Source organism: Maniola hyperantus, chromosome 6 (genome assembly GCF_902806685.2).
Source record: "Maniola hyperantus chromosome 6, iAphHyp1.2, whole genome shotgun sequence".
Lineage (NCBI taxonomy): Eukaryota > Metazoa > Arthropoda > Insecta > Lepidoptera > Nymphalidae > Maniola > Maniola hyperantus.
In genome coordinates, this window is record NC_048541.1 from 8,229,380 (window position 1) to 8,250,840 (window position 21,461).

A 21,461-nucleotide genomic window follows, 5' to 3' on the forward strand; every position below is an offset into this window, starting at 1 on the left:
CATTTCAAAGTGTCGCGGACTGTTCGTGAGGCGAAGATGGGATGAAGGCTAACTGAGTTTGTTGTTTGGCTCTTCTCAGACCTGGGCGCGTTTGGAACCCTCGTAGCTTTAGTTTTAAGTTTTCGTTATAATTATCACCACTATATCTTACACTAGCTGATCCCCGCGGCTTCGCCCGCGTAGATTTAGGTTTTTAAAGATCCCGTATAGCCTATGTCACTCAGGAATAATGTAGCTTTCTACTGGTGAAAGAATTTTTAAAATCGGTTCAGTAGTTCTAAAGATTACCCCCTACAAACAAACTTAACGACATTACCTCTTTATATAATACAACGGGCCGTGCAGCAGAAATCGTAATATTTTAATTTCGCCATAACTTCAAAACCAAACGTCCAATTTTAATCATTCAAAGACCAAATATTATCTCCATAAACTGTTCTTAGTGATGAAATCATTTATTTTGATAAGGATTAATAGCATGAGTAAAATAAACGCGTTTAAATGTAGTCCAAAAAAAATTCAAGATTTTTAAATAAAAAAATGGTTGCTGTGCCTCACTCGACATAGATGGGTATAGTGTGTCGCGGACTTTTTTGTAGATATTTATAAGATCTACAATTAATTAGAACATTTTATGGTTCTATCTTTTATAGTTTAGGCAGCGTACGCAAAATAAGTAACTTTTCTGGTTGATTTTTTACACCTTGTGTCCGAAAAACCCAAATATCTTACGGAACCCTATTTTTTTCCAAAATAAAATATAGCCTATGTTACTCGTGGATAATGTAGCTTTCGAATGGTGAAAGAATTTTTAAAATCGGTCCAGTAGTTTTTGAGCCTATTCAGTACAAACAAACAAACAAACAAACAAACAAACAAACAAACAAACAAACAAACAAACAAACAAAGTTTTCCTCTTTATAATATTAGTGTAGATATATATATATATTGGAGGGTCGATATTGAAAGAGTTCTTACTGTCTATAGACTCCGTGAAAAGAAACGTATGAGTTTTACTCTACGGAAGGTAGCCATCTTTATTTTAGTTGTCAGAGTTGGACTTTGACACGCACGAATTTTGTTGTCGTTCACAATTTTCTCTCGCGTTAAATTAATTAAGTATCAGATTATAGCTTAGCTAATTATTATTCTTTGAGATAGGTAGGTAGTTTCTTAATCGTGATATTTAATTCGGTGATTGTGATATAGTTAGAACAGTAATTGTTCGATGCTAATGTACATTGTGTTAAATCGTAACATCTAGTGCCATCCGGTGACTTTGTCTGCAAAGCACTATTAATAATGTTCGCGTAGTTGTTTGACGAATATGGAATACTAATTATTGGTGAATATTAGAGTAATTCGTGAGTTAACGTTTGGCTCAGTGGATAGATTATTATAAGGACATCCGTTAAGGTTATTTCTGCAGACGCTAGTGATTTAGAGTGTAATTGGAGATATACCGGCAGTTGAGATAATGATTAGTTTGAAGTGATAGCTTAGTGTGATAGTAACTTGAAGTTAACTTTGATAGTAGGTACCCGCTTTAGAATCGTATAACCCGGTTGGTAAAGAATCATTGATGACTCTCGTGTAATGTTGAAATGGATTAGACAATGAGTTGCCCATGAGATCGAATAGCTTACATTCTACCTGGTTTCTGTTGTGATCGCTTATTTGGGTGGATAGTAGTCGTGGCGCGTGTGGCGCACGATGCTATGGTGTTCTGTATGCAGATGTGCACAGAGTGGAGAAGGTAGAGCTATTGCGATATTCTGAATTAGTAATGAGAAGTCAATTATAAGATCTGGTTTAGATCGTAAGAGAGTCGATGCAATGATCCTTTTAAGAGCGTTCATGAAGTTGTGATTGATTACCTTGAGATGATTAGATAACGGAGTAGGTCGTGACTTGATTGAGAGGTTGCAATAGCAATTGCGCCCTAATCACACGATGTGGTGTTTAGCTTAGGTTAGCTAGTTTAGAGTGAGGTGAGGGGTCGCTGTGAGGGGTGGTTGGAGGCGACCATAGGTAGGGTTAGGTTAGGGTGATCTGGTTGTGTTACGTTGATGGTTTCCATGTGCGATACGTTACTGAGAACTATTTGTAAAGAACATGGATTAAAGTACCTACCTATTAATTACTACCTTCTGATGTCGGCTAAAGATGAATAATAATTATCAGCCATCCTCCTGTTCTCCGACATATATATATATATATATATATATATATATATATATATATATATATATATATATATATAATATATTATATTATATATAATATATATATATATAGTGTAGAAATCCAACATCTGACCATCAAAAGGAGTAATTTATTACCTATTTTGAATAAATCATTTGACTTTGACTTTGACTTTGATCCTCTTAGGGCTCACTACTTATCATCCCGTCTCGGATGACCCATCTACTCATGTGCTTTCAGTTACCTCGATCGTACTAGTACTGGGCACCTTACCTCGTTACAGTGGTTAGATTTGATGAAAAGTATTTTTGATTTGCAATTTTTTTATAAACTTGTACTTATAACTTTTTTTTTTTAAATTTAGTTTTAAATGTTTGAATTGCAATTACATATGAAAGAATGCCTATTTAATATCCAGAGTCCAGACATTGTTTCCCGAAAACGTCTAGCGGCGCCAGGCATCGTTATCTTTTGTTACGGATTGATAATAATTATTATTAACATGACAAGTTAACAGTAAAATTAATTAATTAGCATCAATGTTAGTATGTTACACGAATGCATAAATATGCAAATACATATTAATTGATGTGGCTATCTGCACTGAAAACCAAAAAGTTGTTGGTTTTATCTTCTGATTACTCTTATCACCTTAATTTTACGTTGTAAGCTAGGTTAGCTTACGTATACGTAATACGTTATTATTACGGTGCTTATCTATCGTAGATTTAATAAGAAGATACAAACCTTCCTCTTGAAGTCGTATTCAAGACAGAGCGGGGAGCGACTTTTTTTTACTAGCGACACGCCCCGGCTTCGCACGGTTACCTAATTAGTAATTAGTATTACAATTTTCGTAAAGATCTCTAATATTTAAAAAACAAAATATAGCATCATGAATAATGTACCTTAACACTGGTGAAAGAATTTTCAAAATCGGTTCAGCAAAATTATATAATATGTATCGAAGTACCTTTTAAATAAGAAGGTAGAGAAGTAGCGTGAGATGAAATCCTCATCTCTATATACCTATTACCTACCTGCCTACATAATATTATAAATGTAAAAGTGTATATCTATCTGTTAAATGTTTCCACAGCCCATATTCTTAAACAGGTACTAAACTAAGTACCTATTCAGAGATAGTCTTTGTCCTAGGAAACGGCTTTTTACCCCGGAAAATTAAAGAGTTCCCCGGTTTATAAAAAATTAAATCCATGTCGACAAAGTTGCGAGCTTTATCGATCAATCCATCTATATCGATATTATAAATGTGAAAGTGTGTCTGTCTGTCTATCTTCCGTCCGTATGTATGTCTGTCTGCTAGCTTTTCACAGTCCATCCGTTTAACCGATTTTGATGAAATGTGGTACCTACTTACAGAGATAGCTTGTATCCCGGGGAAGGACATAGGCTACTTTTGATCCTAGAAAATTAAACAGTTCCCACGGGATTTTTAGGCGTCCTTGCGGACGAATTCGCGGCCATCATCCATACTTACCTACTAATATTTTAACTGTCTGTCTGCTAACCTTTCACGGCCCATCTGTTCAACCTATTTTGATGACATTTTGTACAGAGATAGCTTGCATCCGGGGGAAGGACATAAGCTAATAATTTTTATCAAAATCAAAGAGTTCCCACGGGATTTTTAAAAACTTAAATCCACGCGGACGAAGTCGCGAGCATCTCTTAGTCTAGTATAAAATAAAAGCGCGAGCGAAGCGAGTGCGAAGTTTTGGATAAAGGGGGATTTGGGATCCTCAAAATCCCTCTCCCGGCTACGGCCCATAGAGTTAAAATGGCGCATGAAGAGTCATTATAAGAATGTATTGTACATTTAAATATGCATATGTACTTGTATCTATGTTTTCGATCAATAAACAATTTTATTATGTTATATTATATAGGTATTTTATATATTTTGTACGGACTATTCACAAGTATACCTATGCAAACATTAAACATAATGAAGAAAATATAATTGCCGACACAGTTTAATTTCACTACAATTATTATAATTCTCATTGACACTAATAGGAGTCCGTCAATCAATACATATTGTCACCGCGACCACTTGTAAACATTGTAAATAGTACGTCTATATTAAGCTCTACAAGTTATTGTAAAGAATTTACTATTAATAACTCGAGTCAGTGACTCCTCGTAGCCGTCTGGTTAACTATCACTGAACCTGGTCCTACCACCTCCCTCACTGTTTACATAGGTACTTACTTACTTATAATATGATGTTTAAATGATATAGACCTCAAAGGTGTATAGAGACCACAAAATATAATGTTCCCTACCAAAATAGCCGATAAGTAGGTAAGATAAGACCTAGAAAGCTTGTTTGTTTGGACAATAATTTTGCCTTCCTCAATTTAACCTGAGTAGTACTTATCATGTGCCTATGCAGTGCAGTGCAGTGCACTGTTTGTTTTATGTCGTATGTAGGTACCTGAGCTAACTGAGGCTAATGGCTATTATATGATAGAAGATTGGCGAATGACTTCGTTACCTACTAACCTACTCGTAACATAAGGGCAATTTCAATTACGTGACACGTGTAAGTTATAGGAACACAGAGGTAGAGTCGCAAAGATGACACAAACTTTTTACGTTGATCTAAGTAGGTAGGTTGATCTCCTGATTACCTGAGGTAATGAGAAAATCTATCTAGAAATAATTTATACCTATAACCTACCTTCAAAGCCTTCTAGCCTAAGGAAAGCCTTCAAAGTTCAATCAGGCATTTCCTACAGATATTTTCTATAAGTAGATAGGTATAATATCTGAATATACTTAGGTAGGCAGGTAGCTACGAGCGACAGGTAAGTATTGGTTGGGATCAACATCAACAACGAATCAATCAGCGAAACATCAGTCATCTTCCCTTTGCTGAATATTATTGCAATTCGCTGTCTTACTGCAGTAGAAATTACTTAACTTTATCGCAGAGACTCTAGGAGAGCAATGAACACAACTCAGATTCTCAGGTAAACCTAAAAATGAAGCTGAGTCTAGGGGGCATAATATGCTGACGGCAGCGTTTCGCCAAGTTGGCTTTTTGTTGAAATGTAAGTAAGTACATACTTTAGTTACTTACTGTTTAAGTAGTTACTGACACAGTCCACAGACTTTTCTGACTTTAGTTATTCACCGTCCGCCCGCGTGCGTCTTTTTGTTTTTGTAATTTAAAATCAAAGAATTAAACCAGTTATTTATTGAGTGAACTCTTGTGTTATTTTACTACGGCCTTGGGAAAATTACCTTAGGAGAGCGCCGTGTTCTACCAAGTCTAGTCTACGACTTGCTAGAACACGCCGCTCTCCTAAGGTAATTTTAAATTTATAGGCACCCCTAAATCTGAACTGACCCATCTCCTAAACTGAATAAAGCAAAATCATGTCTAATGCTCATTTCTATCTTCATTCAGTAATCGTTAAGAGCTCTGCACTCGAAATTGTAGACAAGTAGGTAGGTACCTACCTATGTGTATCTATAAAAAAAGTTTAGATTCACAAAGACAGCGATATAGAGCGCTGTGTTAAGAGTTTCTCTATACGCAATCAAATCAGAAATGAGATCCCTAGAACCAGAATAACCGCATAGCTCAACAACTTGCGGTGGCAAATATACTCGCCTACTTAGTGCGAAGAACTGAAAGATTTCAAGTTGTTGGAATGACAACCTCGCACCGGAAACTGCAGAGTTGGTAGACTATAGACTTGAGCTAGACCCTCACTAGGGTAGGTAGATACACGACATCGAACGAGTCGCAGAGAGCGCTGAATCCAGGCCAGGCAGACTGTGGAAATCCCTACAAGACAATCTCGGTTTGCTCGTTCAATTATTTTAAACTAGATGATGCCCATTGCCCGCGACTTCGTCCGCGTGGATTTAGGTATTTTAAAAAACCGTGGGTTCTCTTTGATTTTCCGGGATAAAAAGTTGCCTATGTCAATTTCCGGGACGCAAGCTACAGAGGTAGCTACCAGATTACATATAAATCGGTTAAACGGGTGGGCCTTTAAGAATCCTGTGGGAACTCATGTATTTTCCTGAATAAAGAGTAGCCGCAATAGTCGTATAGTAATGTCCGTCCCCGGGATGAACTTGTAAGCTAGCTCTGTACCAAATTTCATCAAAATCGTTTAAATTGTTGGGCCGTGAAAAGCTAGCAGACAGACAAACAGACAGACACACTTTCGCATTTATAATAAGTATTAGTATGGATATGGATGGATAGGAAATTCAAGAAAGCTTCCACTGTTAGAGCCGTAGATTTACTTGAACAGTCACATAGAGTTAGAGTTACGTAGGTAGGTGTCTACCAACTTTACCTACGTAGGCGTAGTAACTTTTCAAGTTGCATTGCACCTAGGTAAATCTGACATTATGGACGGGAAACTTACGGGACAACATCGTACTGTAAGTATTTGTTAATACCCCAAAGCCAAAATGCTGGCCTTTATTGGCCTAGGCCCTACCTAAGCAATCCGTAGGAATGCCGAGACCAAAACTTCGGCTTCTACTTAACAAGTTTTCAGGCCAGTCTAGAAACACCCGAATTTCTAATCCAAAGCCGAAACTTTATTTTAGAGTCCATAATCCAAGTTCCTCTTACATCCATACTAAATGACAGATTAACGAGTAACGTCTCACGTTCATTCACGTTAGCTCATTACCTTAAAAAACCGGTCAAGTGCGAGTCGGGCCTCGCTCTTTAAGGGTTCCGTACATAGTTATGAACATCATATTATTTTGCGTGTATATAAAATATTTCTTTTCCGAGCTAGAACATCGCAATAAACTGTGAAAGAAAAACCCAAAAAATGTTCGTTTGTTTTGGTCACAGCTTACAAACTATTTTATAAATCGTTGTTTTCAGTAAGTATTTGTTGTTTAAATACAGTATATGGTACATAATGTACCTAAATTTCATATTCCTAATTAGTTTAATTTTTGAGCAAGCCCCGATCACAAAAATGGTCAAGCGAAGCCCGACTCGCACTTGTCCGGTTTTTCATGTATGAGAGCCCCCCCCCCCCCCCCTGAACAATAATATGATTTATTTTCTAATTCAATGTTCGGTTTTGGGTCAACGTTCTACACCAAATAACCAAATACCTAATAATGTCAGGTTTGTAACTGATTTCGTCTACGAGACTTGTGCTGTAACGCGGAAGACAAACAGACGGACAGATAATCAGCAGAGTAAAATTATAGGGCTCCGTTTTTACCCTTTGGGTACGAAACCCTAAAAAGTTTCACTAGAGCATAAGATTTTCCCGTGTCAAAGGTAGTACGGGCGGGGCGCGGGGCGTGGCGCCTGCAATCTGCATCTCCGCCGCCCATCGACTGTTTCTGTTATAAGCGAGGGCGCCGCGCGCGCCGGCGACAGCGTGAGCAGTGCTTCTGAACTACGCTCCAGCGTGTGTGAGTGCGCCACGTCTGCGCCGCGGACCGCTCAAATCGCGCGCCGATCGCGCAAAGAATTGTTCGTGATTTATATCGCCAAAAACATTGCCAAAGGTACGTTTTTTCCCTATTTAATGTAAAATGTTAGTGAAATCGTGTCTTAATAATACCGAACAATTTTTTTTTCATATTAATTTTTTATTATTATTATAATTTTTTCTGTAAAGTAGCTTCAAGTGAATTAATAATTACTTAATTATTGTTTTGGAATATTATCATCTTTAATCAAAAACTACTAGGCAGTGTATCTAATAGGTATTATAATTTATACTTATGGCCTAAGAGCCAGCGCGTGCCACACCTACCTTTCTTATTGTATAAAAGCTGAAAATTTATCTGCGTTTTGTCCCCAACACTAGGAGGAATGTAAGTATGTTTGGTTGTTTGTTTGGATCATGGTGGCTTTGGGACATAACAGGTAATAAAGGTGTAAAAAAAATCTTACATCAAAGCATAAAGTCTATTTTTTTAATTTTCTTCAGAATAGTATTAGAAAATATCACGTCATGCATTGCCTCGTCTTCGCCGGCGAAGACGAGGTCCCCGATTTCTAAAGTCACCCGGACGTGGACTCACGCCACGGCCTCGGGGGCGTACCGACTAACCAGTAGTCCAACCAATCCACCCGTCCCAACGTCATCCTAAGCCCTGGTCCGAGCCTCACAGGAGGCGCCCTAAGGAAGACGTTGCCCCCCGACCTCTCAAATTATTTCTTCGAGCTTTAGAGCTCACCCCCAGACGGAACTTCACGCTCGGCACCCCTCCCGGTGACGCTGTAGCGGCCAGTAGGGCCTACGCGGCATAGTCAATCCGAAACAACACAAAAAAAGATTACATAGGCGATTTTTTTCAGACCCGTCGTGAACACGACTCATGCAACTGAGTCGAAATATCGGTAGTTAAAAATCGCCTAATTAATGATGAGAATTCCTCGGCTTCGCCTCGGCCTTCTAATAATACTCCGCCAGTAATCGCTTTATTTCAGGACTGGACTGTAATGTACTACTTTTACCGTCCGTGATGTCCATTAATTACTTAAGTAAATACAAATCACTTACCTTACTTAGTTGTAAGTAATTTTGGACCACAAGTAGGTACCTATAAACTACAAGAGCACGTAAACCGTATACTTATCAAATATTAAATTGGGGTCGAAAGTGTTCGCCGTTCGGTGGACGCTTGTCCACCTGCGACCTTGTCTCGCAGCTAATCACAGTAGGTATTAGCGAGACACTGTCCTCATAAACACAGGTCACTCGACTTCAAGACTGCATTCAAAACAACAACTTATCTACTAACATAACATGAGATGTGTACTCGTACTTACCTACGTAAACATAAAACAGCAAGAACCGAGAACAGCTAAGGTTTTATCCAACTACGGCAAAGTCGTACGGAGTCTACAATCTACATGTCTTGTCGAGCGATGCTTCGTCGGTGTCGGAGTGAAACGTATAGACATTGAGTCATTGAGTGTGACCTATTGGTTGCTGGGTTGGTTGCTTTTCATAGTTTTAGTAGTGGCAGGACGAGCAGTGGCGACGATACAATAATATACTTACAGATTTGTCCGTTTTGTGCGAATTATAGCAAATTGAGCTTGCGTTGATCCTTGTGTATCTACATATAGTTCGCGAAGGGTGAAGATGGCAATCGGGGTATGAGTCGGGGCATTTCTACCCCGATTGCCAGATCGACCGGTCGCAAACTGTAGGTAGGTATACGCAAGCTCAATTTGCTATACCTACCTATCATGGACTTATCTGATGCCTGCTTCTATCCAACGTACTTAGGTGAGTTCGTTCCTAGATAACGTATTGCTGATTGCAGCCCTAATATCACTTTTGCACACTGACCTCTACTAATACAAGTTCACTGTACCTGCGATTGTCGTCCTGTTATTGAAGCAACTTGACTTTCGCCATTTTGGCACATCGATGATTTTGACGCTGATCTGATAGCAGTTCTTCATTTCGGAGCACAGTGTACATGAGCGTACTCGAAAGTGTTCGTGGTGAGGCATTTCTCAACATACTTAGGGATCATTTACGCCAACATGTGGCGGGCCGAACTCGCGCCCGCCACGGGTTGGCATAAATCATCCCTTAGTGTCAACACGAAGACCACTTGAGACAAAGTGACAATTTTAATTCCCAGTAGGTAGGTAGGTACACTCGGTGGGGCCACCTGTTTACTCATGTGGTGGAGCTTCGAATCGGCAAAAAAATAAGTGTGATTTTGTATGGCACACCTCTTCCAGCGTGCTTTACCTAATATTAAAGTATGTCCATTTCAGTGCTTATGCAAAGTTTTTGAGACAGTAGCACAGTAGGTTCCTATGTCCATAGATTATTATTATTATAGATCTATTTTGTGTCAGAGTACAGTAGCATGTGTACTGAATGAAGGCACTGACCCCCCGCCGCGAATCATCAATAATTGGGAGAGCCGACGGTACTCAGTACACTTGACCCCACAACTCTTGAATTACCTATCGTCTGCTTATTCGTACCTACTACCTACCGTCCGTTTCCGCGTCTCGTTGCCAAGGCACTAATTGAACAGGTGGCAGACCGTATCATAATATCAACACTGTCACACATGTAGATAGGACGAATGGCAATTTTTAGGGTTCCGTTTTAGAACTTGACAGCGAGCTCACCTGGTGGTTGCTAAGTGATGATGCAGTGTAAGGTGGATGCGGGCTAGCTTGCAAGGGATATAGCAGTTTTTATTAAATCCACAGGTATCTACCGCTTATAGGTTTCTAGTTTTCTATACGGCATCGTACCGGAACGCTAAGTCGCTTGGCGAACGGCGGCACAGCTTTGCCGGTAGCAGGGTGGCCACTAGCCAAACCAGGAGTCAATTTAGAAATTATAAATTTCCAAATTGTCCCTGCAGGGAATGAAACCGGGGATCTCCCACATTCTTCTTCTTTTTCTTCACTCTGGGCTGGTTTCCGCACTTAAACGGTTCCGTCTGTTGTGCATGTGCTAGATTAGCCTCAGAAGTATAGAGACAATAGAGTCAGGAATCACCTACTGAGAGCCTAAACCTTAGTTCGTTATCAATAAGCTAGGGCGTGGTTGAAGGTAGAAAACAAAATAAAAGATTGTATAAGGAAATAAACTGTTTTATTCAGGGAAAAATCCCTCCATATCAAAGTTTATCTTTACCATTACTTATTGCTTTATCATTAAATAATTTATTATTTCCTTTAAGAAAAATCTACCGCCAGTTCGAAAAAGCATATCTACCGAGAGAAAGAACTGGCAAGAAAAAACTCGGCGGTGTCTATCCACAATTATTGAAAAATAGATACAACTATGGTATTACCATAACATATCCAACCCACATCGGGTATAAGCATAAACTATTACAAAGGAATACCAGTTGAATAACAAATTACACATTAAACAACATACATAGTATAACAATAGAAATATAAAATCAACAATATTCGTACCTGTAGGTATGTCACAGCTTCTTATTAAAAATAGGAAAATTAATGATGTCTACCGTCAAAGCAGAGCCATTTATAGCCCCTTTGGCTACCCTTTCCATAAGTATAATGATACCATATAAAACTCAAATTCAATAGAGTCGACAATAGAGATTAAACTTTAGTTTTAAATTTATACACTTCAAAATTCCACATTATACTCTATTTAAATCTACAATTACTTTACTTCTAAAATATAATAAAATCAATTTCACCATGTAAGACCTTTGGATTAGCTGCTATATATTATCTGTTACGTCTGTAGTATTTTGTCTATCATTTTGACGTGCCTCTGTTTACAAATAAAATGTCAATGGTTTAGAATTAATTCTTAAGCAAAATCTAAAGAGTTTAGTAGCAATTTCAAGAAATAAATAGCAACTCTAACCATTTATCTTATACGGCCAAACTGACAATTGCTTCGTTCTCGAAGCAACAAAATAAAAACAAACAATTCGTAAAGTAAATTTTTAACAACATCAAAACATTTTTTTTTTTTTTTTTTTCAAACAACATGTCTGTGGCTTCCAACAAAATTTAAAAAAACATTTTAAACATGTGTGTGACATACAAAATTACCACACAGTTTACTCTCAAAAATACAAGAAATATTTTTCTCGCCACAGCACATAAATGTTTCCAAACAAGATATCCTTTAACCCCATTGGTTTTAAACCAATATCAAAAATATTTTTAACACCACTGGTATTAAAGCGATATTATAAAAATACTTTTCAACACCGTTGGTTCCAACGTTTTAAAGTATCATCTACAAAATATCCTTCAACACCATTGGTTTTAAGGCAACATCGTAAACCATCATAAAATTGTCCCTTAACACCATTGGTTTTGATCCATATATCACTATACAATTTTTCCATTGATCGAACATTTGATCAAAGTTTTAAATAAATTCCAATAAAATATAGAGATGAATATTAAACAAAGAAAAATTGCAACTGAACAAATTGTAAATTATCAGAATTTAAAATAATATGTTTCATAAAAAAGAACCATCAAAATGAAAAAGTTACAAAAATATTAATATTTCAAAATAAGTTAAATCATAAGAACTTTTTTTCAATTTCAAGTTAATAATTTTGCAAAAATAATAAAATACCATCGACTCTTACTCCTAAAGTACCAAAGTCAAAAACAAAGGGTAGGTATATAAAAGTAATTATATGTAAGATATATCAAAACAAAACTAACTACTATGTTAGAAGAAGTAAAAATAATCAAAGAGTAAACTTATCTAATTATCGTTATTTACTTTCAAAAATATTTTCTATTCAATCTCTTTTTGTCTATCTGCAATCAGTCCTTGGACTATACAAAAACATTTGTTGCTTCCCACATCCAATGATGTGCCAACAACCTTCCTTTTTAAATAAATACCAAAACATTTTTCCACAATAAAATATAAAAATCCAAAAAGATCGTAAATAAAAACATAAAGGTAGGTATCAAAAACTAAAATGTCAAAAAATACCACAAAAATAATTTACATTAAAAAGATCGTCAAAGAAGTAATCAATATCAAAAATAGTTAAACACTTCAAACATCAAAAACGTCAAAAAATCAAAAGTATTATTCAAACAAAACAACAAAATACGGCATTAAAAAATATTAAACACAAGTGGGTAGTCAATAATCTCTAAATTCCAATATTCTAAATTTAAGTTTCAGGTTTAACCATAGTCCACCACGCTGGCCAAGTGTGGATTGGCAGCTCCATTACATCACATTACGTAACGGTGGGTATATATAAAAAAACAATGACATCAAACAATCAGTAGCTACTAGACTTAGCGGCATAGCAACAGGATAAGACATCAGCAGCCTAACCTATCCTTATATAAAAACTACAAAAATAAACTCCAACAAAATTTCTTAATTATTGTAGGTAGGTATCACAAATCTTTCATCTCTACGTTTCGCGAGTGAGAACTCCGATGCAAAGTCAATAGCAAATTTACAAAAATGGCCACGCTAATCGCGTTTCTGATCAATGAATCATCAATATTTAACGAATGATGCAATATGTATTTCTGTATTGTTCTTAATTTGAAACAAAATTACAACAAAAAAAAAATTTTTTTTTTCTTTTTTTTTTTTGGTTCTTTTTTTCCTTCTTTTCTCTCTGTCATTATGTAACACATAAATAAATTATATACATCTATTCGGCCAACCTGAAAAGTACTTCGTTCTCGAAGTACTTACATAGGAAATGCCTCAAGAACATAACTAAAAAAAAGTAAGATGACTCATCACTCGTAAAACAATATTCAATGATTCAATGTCAACATCACTATCATATAAATTACGAATATACGGCTAGACGTCAGACGTAAATTAAAATAGAACACAAATTAATCATCAGTAAATATTTACTGACAAACTTGCTTTAGTTTTTCACCGCTCGGTCAGTCTGACATTTAACCACATTTTATCGTATGATCTTTTAATAAAAATTTCATACCAACTAACTACCTGCAAATTTTTAACATTAATTTACGTAATATCGATTTGTTGTACTAGCTGGGACATCATGCGATTAAACACCTTCAAACATTAATCGAGTCATTGAAACAGAACATCTATACTGAACACAAAATTACCCGCAAAAATTTTATTTATTTAGTACCCACATCTTTATTTCTATAATACAATTAGTTTTAAAACAAATAAAATGACGACAGGTACTATGAAACTGTGTTACTACATTACACAGAGTATTAATAGGTCCATGATTACGCAATAAAACTTTCTAAGGCCTACCTGCCTGAAAAATTGTCTTGCAAAAAAGTTTTAATTCACTTTCACTTTTTTTTTCATACCATATTTTCATATTAAGATTTCCAGATTTAGGGTATCCAATGTCCATTGTGGTACCTCTCGTGGACGTCAGTCATCACAACGCCTGTTGGAACATCTTTGATGGCTTTTCACAAAGCCATCCGAATTGGCCGGTATTTCTGAAACTTGTACAATTGCATTAGAAAAGGCACAATTCAGCCATATCGTATCCCACTTCTGATGCTAGATTAGCCTCAGAAGTATAGAGACAATAGAGTCAGGAATCACCTACTGAGAGCCTAAACCTTAGTTCGTTATCAATAAGCTAGGGCGTGGTTGAAGGTAGAAAACAAAATAAAAGATTGTATAAGGAAATAAACTGTTTTATTCAGGGAAAAATCCCTCCATATCAAAGTTTATCTTTACCATTACTTATTGCTTTATCATTAAATAATTTATTATTTCCTTTAAGAAAAATCTACCGCCAGTTCGAAAAAGCATATCTACCGAGAGAAAGAACTGGCAAGAAAAAACTCGGCGGTGTCTATCCACAATTATTGAAAAATAGATACAACTATGGTATTACCATAACATATCCAACCCACATCGGGTATAAGCATAAACTATTACAAAGGAATACCAGTTGAATAACAAATTACACATTAAACAACATACATAGTATAACAATAGAAATATAAAATCAACAATATTCGTACCTGTAGGTATGTCACAGCTTCTTATTAAAAATAGGAAAATTAATGATGTCTACCGTCAAAGCAGAGCCATTTATAGCCCCTTTGGCTACCCTTTCCATAAGTATAATGATACCATATAAAACTCAAATTCAATAGAGTCGACAATAGAGATTAAACTTTAGTTTTAAATTTATACACTTCAAAATTCCACATTATACTCTATTTAAATCTACAATTACTTTACTTCTAAAATATAATAAAATCAATTTCACCATGTAAGACCTTTGGATTAGCTGCTATATATTATCTGTTACGTCTGTAGTATTTTGTCTATCATTTTGACGTGCCTCTGTTTACAAATAAAATGTCAATGGTTTAGAATTAATTCTTAAGCAAAATCTAAAGAGTTTAGTAGCAATTTCAAGAAATAAATAGCAACTCTAACCATTTATCTTATACATGCATCGCCCCTCCCCGCCCAAGTCTTCACTCCAGCCATCCAAGCTCGCCCCAGAAGCCAAATAGACCGCCCAGGTTGCCGGGGGATCTCCCACATATTATAAGACCACGCTCACTACTGCGGCAGGGAGGTCGTCATGTTTTGAATGCGAAAATCAAGCTAAAATTATGCTAAGTAAAATATATCTAAAAAACTTTCGGTCCGAGCATTATTATTTACTAGCTGATGCCCACGACTATGTTTGCGTGGCTTTGAAAATCCCGTGGGAACTCTTTGATTTTTCGGGATAAAAAGTAGCCTATGTCACTCTCCGGTTCTTTAACTAGGTATACCCATGCGAAAAATCATGTCGATCCGTTGATCCATTGCGACCTGATTGAAGGACAAACCAACAAACCAATAAACGAACACACTTTCGCATTTGTAATATGGGTAGAGGTCGGTGGTAGAGATAGACCATTTTATTGCTGCAACCAGCAAATGAGTGGCAAGCCGATATTAAGTAGGTATGCAAGTTCATGACCACAATTTAATTTTTTTTGTGTGATGTAACTACAAATTCACGTTTTTCAGATTTTTGCTATAAGACCTACCTACCTGCCAAATTTCATGATTCTAGGTCAACGGGAAGTACCCCGTAGGTTTCTTGACAGACAGACAGACAGACAGACATACAGACAACAAAGTGATCCTATAAGGGTTCTGTTTTTCCTTTTGAGGTACGGAACCCTAAAAAACGGACTGGTATTTAGCATTGATGTAGAAATACTCAAATCGCCGGTATTTTGTAAGAATTTCGTATATCGACGTCTGTCAAATCGCGCCTTTTAGTGTAAGTAGGTGAACAGTGAAGTTATTACCGACACCTCTCTTATGGACTAAGAGCCAGCGCGTGCCAGACGTGTTATTTTATAAAAGCTGAAAGTTTCTCTGCGTATTGTCCCCAACACTGGGAGGGACGTCTACGTCAAAGTAAACCTAAAATGTAATGTTTTTATATTTTCTTCAGAAATCACGTCATGCATTGCCCTTGACTTTAAACGTTTAGGCTCTTAAACGTTTAAACCTCTACCTTACCCTTAAATTAAGGGTAAAGGTAAAGGTTTGTAAAGTTAAAGTGTCTGGCAGGGGGTTGCCAAGTGTCTGGTAATGCATGACGTAATTTTTAATACTATTAAATTAAACTTTATACTTTGACGTAAGATTTTTTACACCTTTATATATTTATATACCTATTTATCCTATATAATATCTATTTACCTGTTATCTCCCAAAGCCAACATGATCCCGGATCCGAACAAACATCCAAACAAACGTTACTCCCAGTGTTGAGGACAATACGCATAGAAACTTTAAGCTTTTATAACATAACAAAATTAATTCAATCTATTACTTAAATCTTATTTAAAGTGAATTTATATATTTACGAGTAAATGTGTCAATCACGTTATAAGTAACTATTAAAATAAATGATTTTAGGCCGCGTCGTTCTCCAGAGTTTCCCCGCTTTTAATAAAACTCCACTTTCTTCCTGCGCCAGAGCAACTCGCAAGCCTCCTTATTCCCCGCCAATCGAGGAATTTTCCGCTGACTGATCGACGAGTCCGTGCGATTGCCATCCAGAACTTCCAACTTCGATCTTTTTTGGGAAAGGATAGATACCTACAAAGATATCTTATATCCCCAGGACGGACACACTTATTACCTTTTGTCTCTGAAAATCAAAGAGCTTCCAGGGGATTTTCAAAAATCTAAATCCACATGGACGAATCCGCATTCCGCAGGCATCATATCTAATCTACCTCTTTGGTACAGCCAAAACTTGCATCATGGAAACGTATATTATATGCTACGTATTAATATGTTATTTATTTACTTTCATCCCGGAAAATCAAAGAGTTCACAGAGGATTTTTACAAAACTTAAATCTACGCGATCGAATACTCGCAGGAGTCGCAGGCATCATCTAGTAAATAAAATATAACGGTCGCACGAAAGTATTCGACTGTCCTATGGTGCATTAATATTATGATAGCATAGCTATTACATCTTTAGCTACTTATGTGACTTTAGTACTGTAGGTACTGTAACTAGATCAAATTATTCAATCCAGTGCACGAGCACCCAAGCCACGCGGTTACCAGACGAAGTCGACTTCGCCTCTGGGGACACCACTTTAACACAATATTGTGGCTAATTCCTAAACACGAACTCTAAACTAAACTAAAATAGCACGTCTAAATCTATTGCTATCCCTTTCATAATGTTGCTTGCGGAAAAGGATAGCACTAGATTTAGACCCGATAATTTAGTTTAATTTAGAGATTGTGTACAAGAGAATCGGCCCCATTATGTTACTACGCTAGGAACTGAGTATTGCGCTTCGTATATATATACCTGATCATAATTTCATAGTATTGTTTTAATAATAAATTAATTACACAGTAACAGAATGTAGTTACCTACCTAGCTAAAATCAAATGCACGCAAGTTGATGATAAAATACCATTATATAATTGCATGTAACATTCCGCAGGCGATTTTATTAACGCTCCGTGCATAGCATTTGCAAAATGCAATTTTATATAAGTCTTGGTTACATAAATGCTCTAAGATTAGTTATTACTGACCTACTGTGAATTTGTGTCATTGAAGTTATTTTTAAACACGTTCCAGCGATTGCCTTATGCATCATGCTTGGGGGAGATAAATTGATTAAGGCTAATAGGTAATATCTCCTTGAATATTGGACTTAGCTGGATTAAGATAACAATCCTTGCCAATGACATGTAGCACTTATCAAGATGTTATTGCATTTTATAACGATCCAAACAAATTGGCTGCTTAAGGGCACACAGTACGCTCGATCGAAGTTGCGGCGCGGCGCACTTGGGTAAATAACCTGTTTGCTATTTTTCACCAAACAATGTGGCTAATTCCTTTGTACACAATCTCTAAACTAAACTAAAATATCACGTCTAATTCTAGTGCTTTCCTTTTCCGCAAGCAACATTATGAAAGGGATAGCAATAGATTTAGACGTGATATTTTAGTTTAGTTCAGAGATTGTGTACAAAGGAATTAGCCACATTGTATGCGAAAGGTGAGAGGCACGATGATTTTCACCGAAAACAGCGCGCGCGAAAAGGGTTGAACAGTCGTTTGGGAAAAGTGTTTATAATGAGAAAAAAATACTAAGTAAATGTATGTTTGCAAAGTAAAGTTATTTCATAAGGTATGAATAAATAAACTATGGCTAATATTGAATTGTTTTAGTATTTTCGTATTCCTAATCTTATTTATTTACGCACAAAGTTGTCATAGATTTATTTTAAAATACTTAGGAATCTTTCGAGGCTCGTAACTTTGAGCTTTAAAATTAATATTTTCCCAATGTTTTATGTATCAATAAACCTAGATAATGACGAGACAAATCGATATAATACTTCGTTTTGAGCGTACTATGTCAAATATTGTAGTAATCACCCTCGTAGTACGCCTAGTAATACATTTGTATGAAGAAAGCAATGGCTTGTGTCCTCATTTTCCTAACGCACATTGAATTTGAAAGGGCTGAGGAGCGCGCTGGGTTTACTTACTTCTCTCAAAAATATTATTAAGTACCTAAGTCAGGCATTACGTAACATTAAACTTTAGGGTGGTACTGGTCTGATACTATTAGAGTAGAGCCTCAATAGCTCAACTTCAGAACCCCCCCGTTGCACTATTGTCGTACATATTCCTAGCACAAGCTTAACGCTTAGTTGGAGAGGAAAGGGGAATATTAGTCATTTAACATGGCTAATTCATTAAAAAAAAACTGCAGTCAAAGTCACCCAGCAAGACTGCCCATTCTACACAGTGATGCCTGTATTTATGCGCTATGACTTTCTCCACCTACCCTCTTGAGTCTTTACTCTTATACATATATATCTTCTACATGACTCAACTTGATGCATTTTTGTGTTATCTGCCACAAGCTTATTCCTGCGACTCCGTCTGCATGTACTACACAAATTTCAAACCCCTATTTTACTATCTTAGGGGTTGATTTTTTAAAAAATCCTTTCTTAGCGGATGTGTACATCATAATAGCTATCTGCATGCCTTTCGGCCCGATCCGTCCAGTAGTTTAAGCTGTGCGTTGATAGATCAGTCAGTCAGTGAGTCAGTCAGCTTTTCGTTTTATATATTTAGATGTACTTAGATTAGGATTACACATGAGTCATGACGTAATAATTTATGATACGTGTAGCGTAACTACAATAGGAGTAGCTAGTAACAAACAAAACCTGCCGACACTATTACTCGTAGTCGAGTAAAAGGTGGTCAATAAGTGATTGTGATACAATGCGATAAAAATAAAAGCTTGTAAAATAACAGTGCACAGTGATGACTATACGATTTGATGTTGCACCCACCCTACACTATTCTTAGAATGGCACTTATGGAAAGGAAGAAGCTGATTTGCATTTTTATGAATGATGAAGGTTAAATCATCTTCGTTTGTCTTAACTGTACAAAACTTGATAACAATTTATCCTTTGGCACAGAATATTATAATAGTACTAACGTACCTCTGGGTATTTTATTTCAGAGCAGGAAACTAAACTAGTACCTATAGTAAGCGACAGATTGAAATGGCAATCGGGGAGGGAACGCCCCGTACACCCGCACAGCCCCCACCGCTAACCCGGTGCGGGCAAGCACGGGTGACGTGCGGGTGTGCGGAGCGTCCCCCCGTCTCATACCCCGATTGATTCCAGTAGAAAATAGGTATATATACTTCGTATTTTATCTATACTTACTAATATTATACATGCGAAAGTGTGTTTGTTTGTTTGTCACGCCATAACTAAGCAGGCAATCGACTTGATTTTTGGTTTAGAGATAGTTGAAAGGACGGAGAGTAACTAACACAGGCTATTTTTTATCCCGGAAAATCATACATTTCCCCACGGGATTTTAAAAACGTAAATCCATGCGTACGAAGTCGCAGGCATCAGCTAGTACTTATATATTTATAATTTTTGTTTCTGTCTGTCTGTGCACGCATTACGCAAAAGCGATAGAACTACTGAATGGATTCGAATGCAAATTGGCTCATCTTATAGCTAATATGTTAACCTAAGTACCTAACATAAAACATTAAAGATCAGTTTTATCCCGAAAAATTGCGGCAAATTGCGAGTCAGGCTTGCCTATCGATGGTTCCGTAGCTTAGAAAAATATATCTATCTAAATATATAAAAGGAAAAGGTGACTGACTGACTGACTGACTGATCTATCAACATACAGTTCAAACTACTGGACGGATTGGGCTGAAATTTGGCATGCTAGTTGATTAGATAGTTATTATAACGTAGGCATCCGCTAAGAAAGGATTTTGAAAAACTCAACCCCTATGAGGGTGAAATAGGGGTTTGATTTTTGAAATTCGTGTAGTCCACGCGGACGAAGTCGCGAGCATAAGCTAGTATAATATAAAAGGAAAATCTGACTGACTGACTGTCTGATTATCAACGCATAGCTCAAACTACTGGACGGATCGGGCTGAAAATTTTCATGTAGACATTTGTATGAAGATAGCTATTATGACGTAGACATCCGCTAAGAAAGGATTTTTCAAAAACTAACCCCTACGGGGGTAAAATATGAGTTTGAAATTTGTATAGTCCATGTCCGACGAAGTCGCGGGAATAAGCTAGTTATATAATAAATCTATCTATAAATAGCCTATATTTAGGACCACAAAACTTAATTAGTAAAGGTTTATAGCTAATTTAAAAAAAATCCTAGTTAGAGACATCGCTTTATTTTTCCTATATGGTGACAGACGGCCAGACAGTCTAACCACATTTCTTTTTTTACTATTTTGGTATGGAACCCTAAAAAACAAAACCTGAATATCACTTGAAAGTTGTATTTCCTTACATTTTCACACTTAGGAAATGAAAATTGGATCGGTTATCCTTAGCAAAGTATGAGGGAGAAGCCAGTATCGAGTTACACCTACCCTTCAGTATAAAAGCGTTAAATCTACTCAGATTACGAACACTCGCGTCTCCGGTTACTGACACTAAAGTATCTACGTTCAAAACAAACGCTCGTAGTATGTATTTATATTTTTTACTTGTGCAAGACAAAAAGTGGCAAACGTAGAAATTATAAAATGTAGTGAGTAGTGACTAATGACAACCATTGTACGTACCTATGCCTAATGCCACCAAGCTAAGTATATAAGTGCCAACCCGGTTGAATCATTATGATCATCATCATCAACAACCGATAGACATCCACTGCTGGACATAG

General features: G+C 36.7%; 1 protein-coding gene across 4 annotated transcripts in view; it reads left to right on the forward strand.

The window, feature by feature from the left end:
• Ilp3 (Insulin-like peptide 3) overlaps positions 1-21,461 on the forward strand; it is a 30,346-nt gene that overhangs the window by 1,502 nt on the left and 7,383 nt on the right. For all 4 annotated transcript variants that reach the window (XM_034969785.2, XM_069499338.1, XM_069499339.1 and 1 more), the window contains exon 2: positions 7,511-7,743. The gene's annotated coding sequence lies outside the window, so the exon portion shown is untranslated. The remainder of the gene's footprint in view (positions 1-7,510; positions 7,744-21,461) is intronic.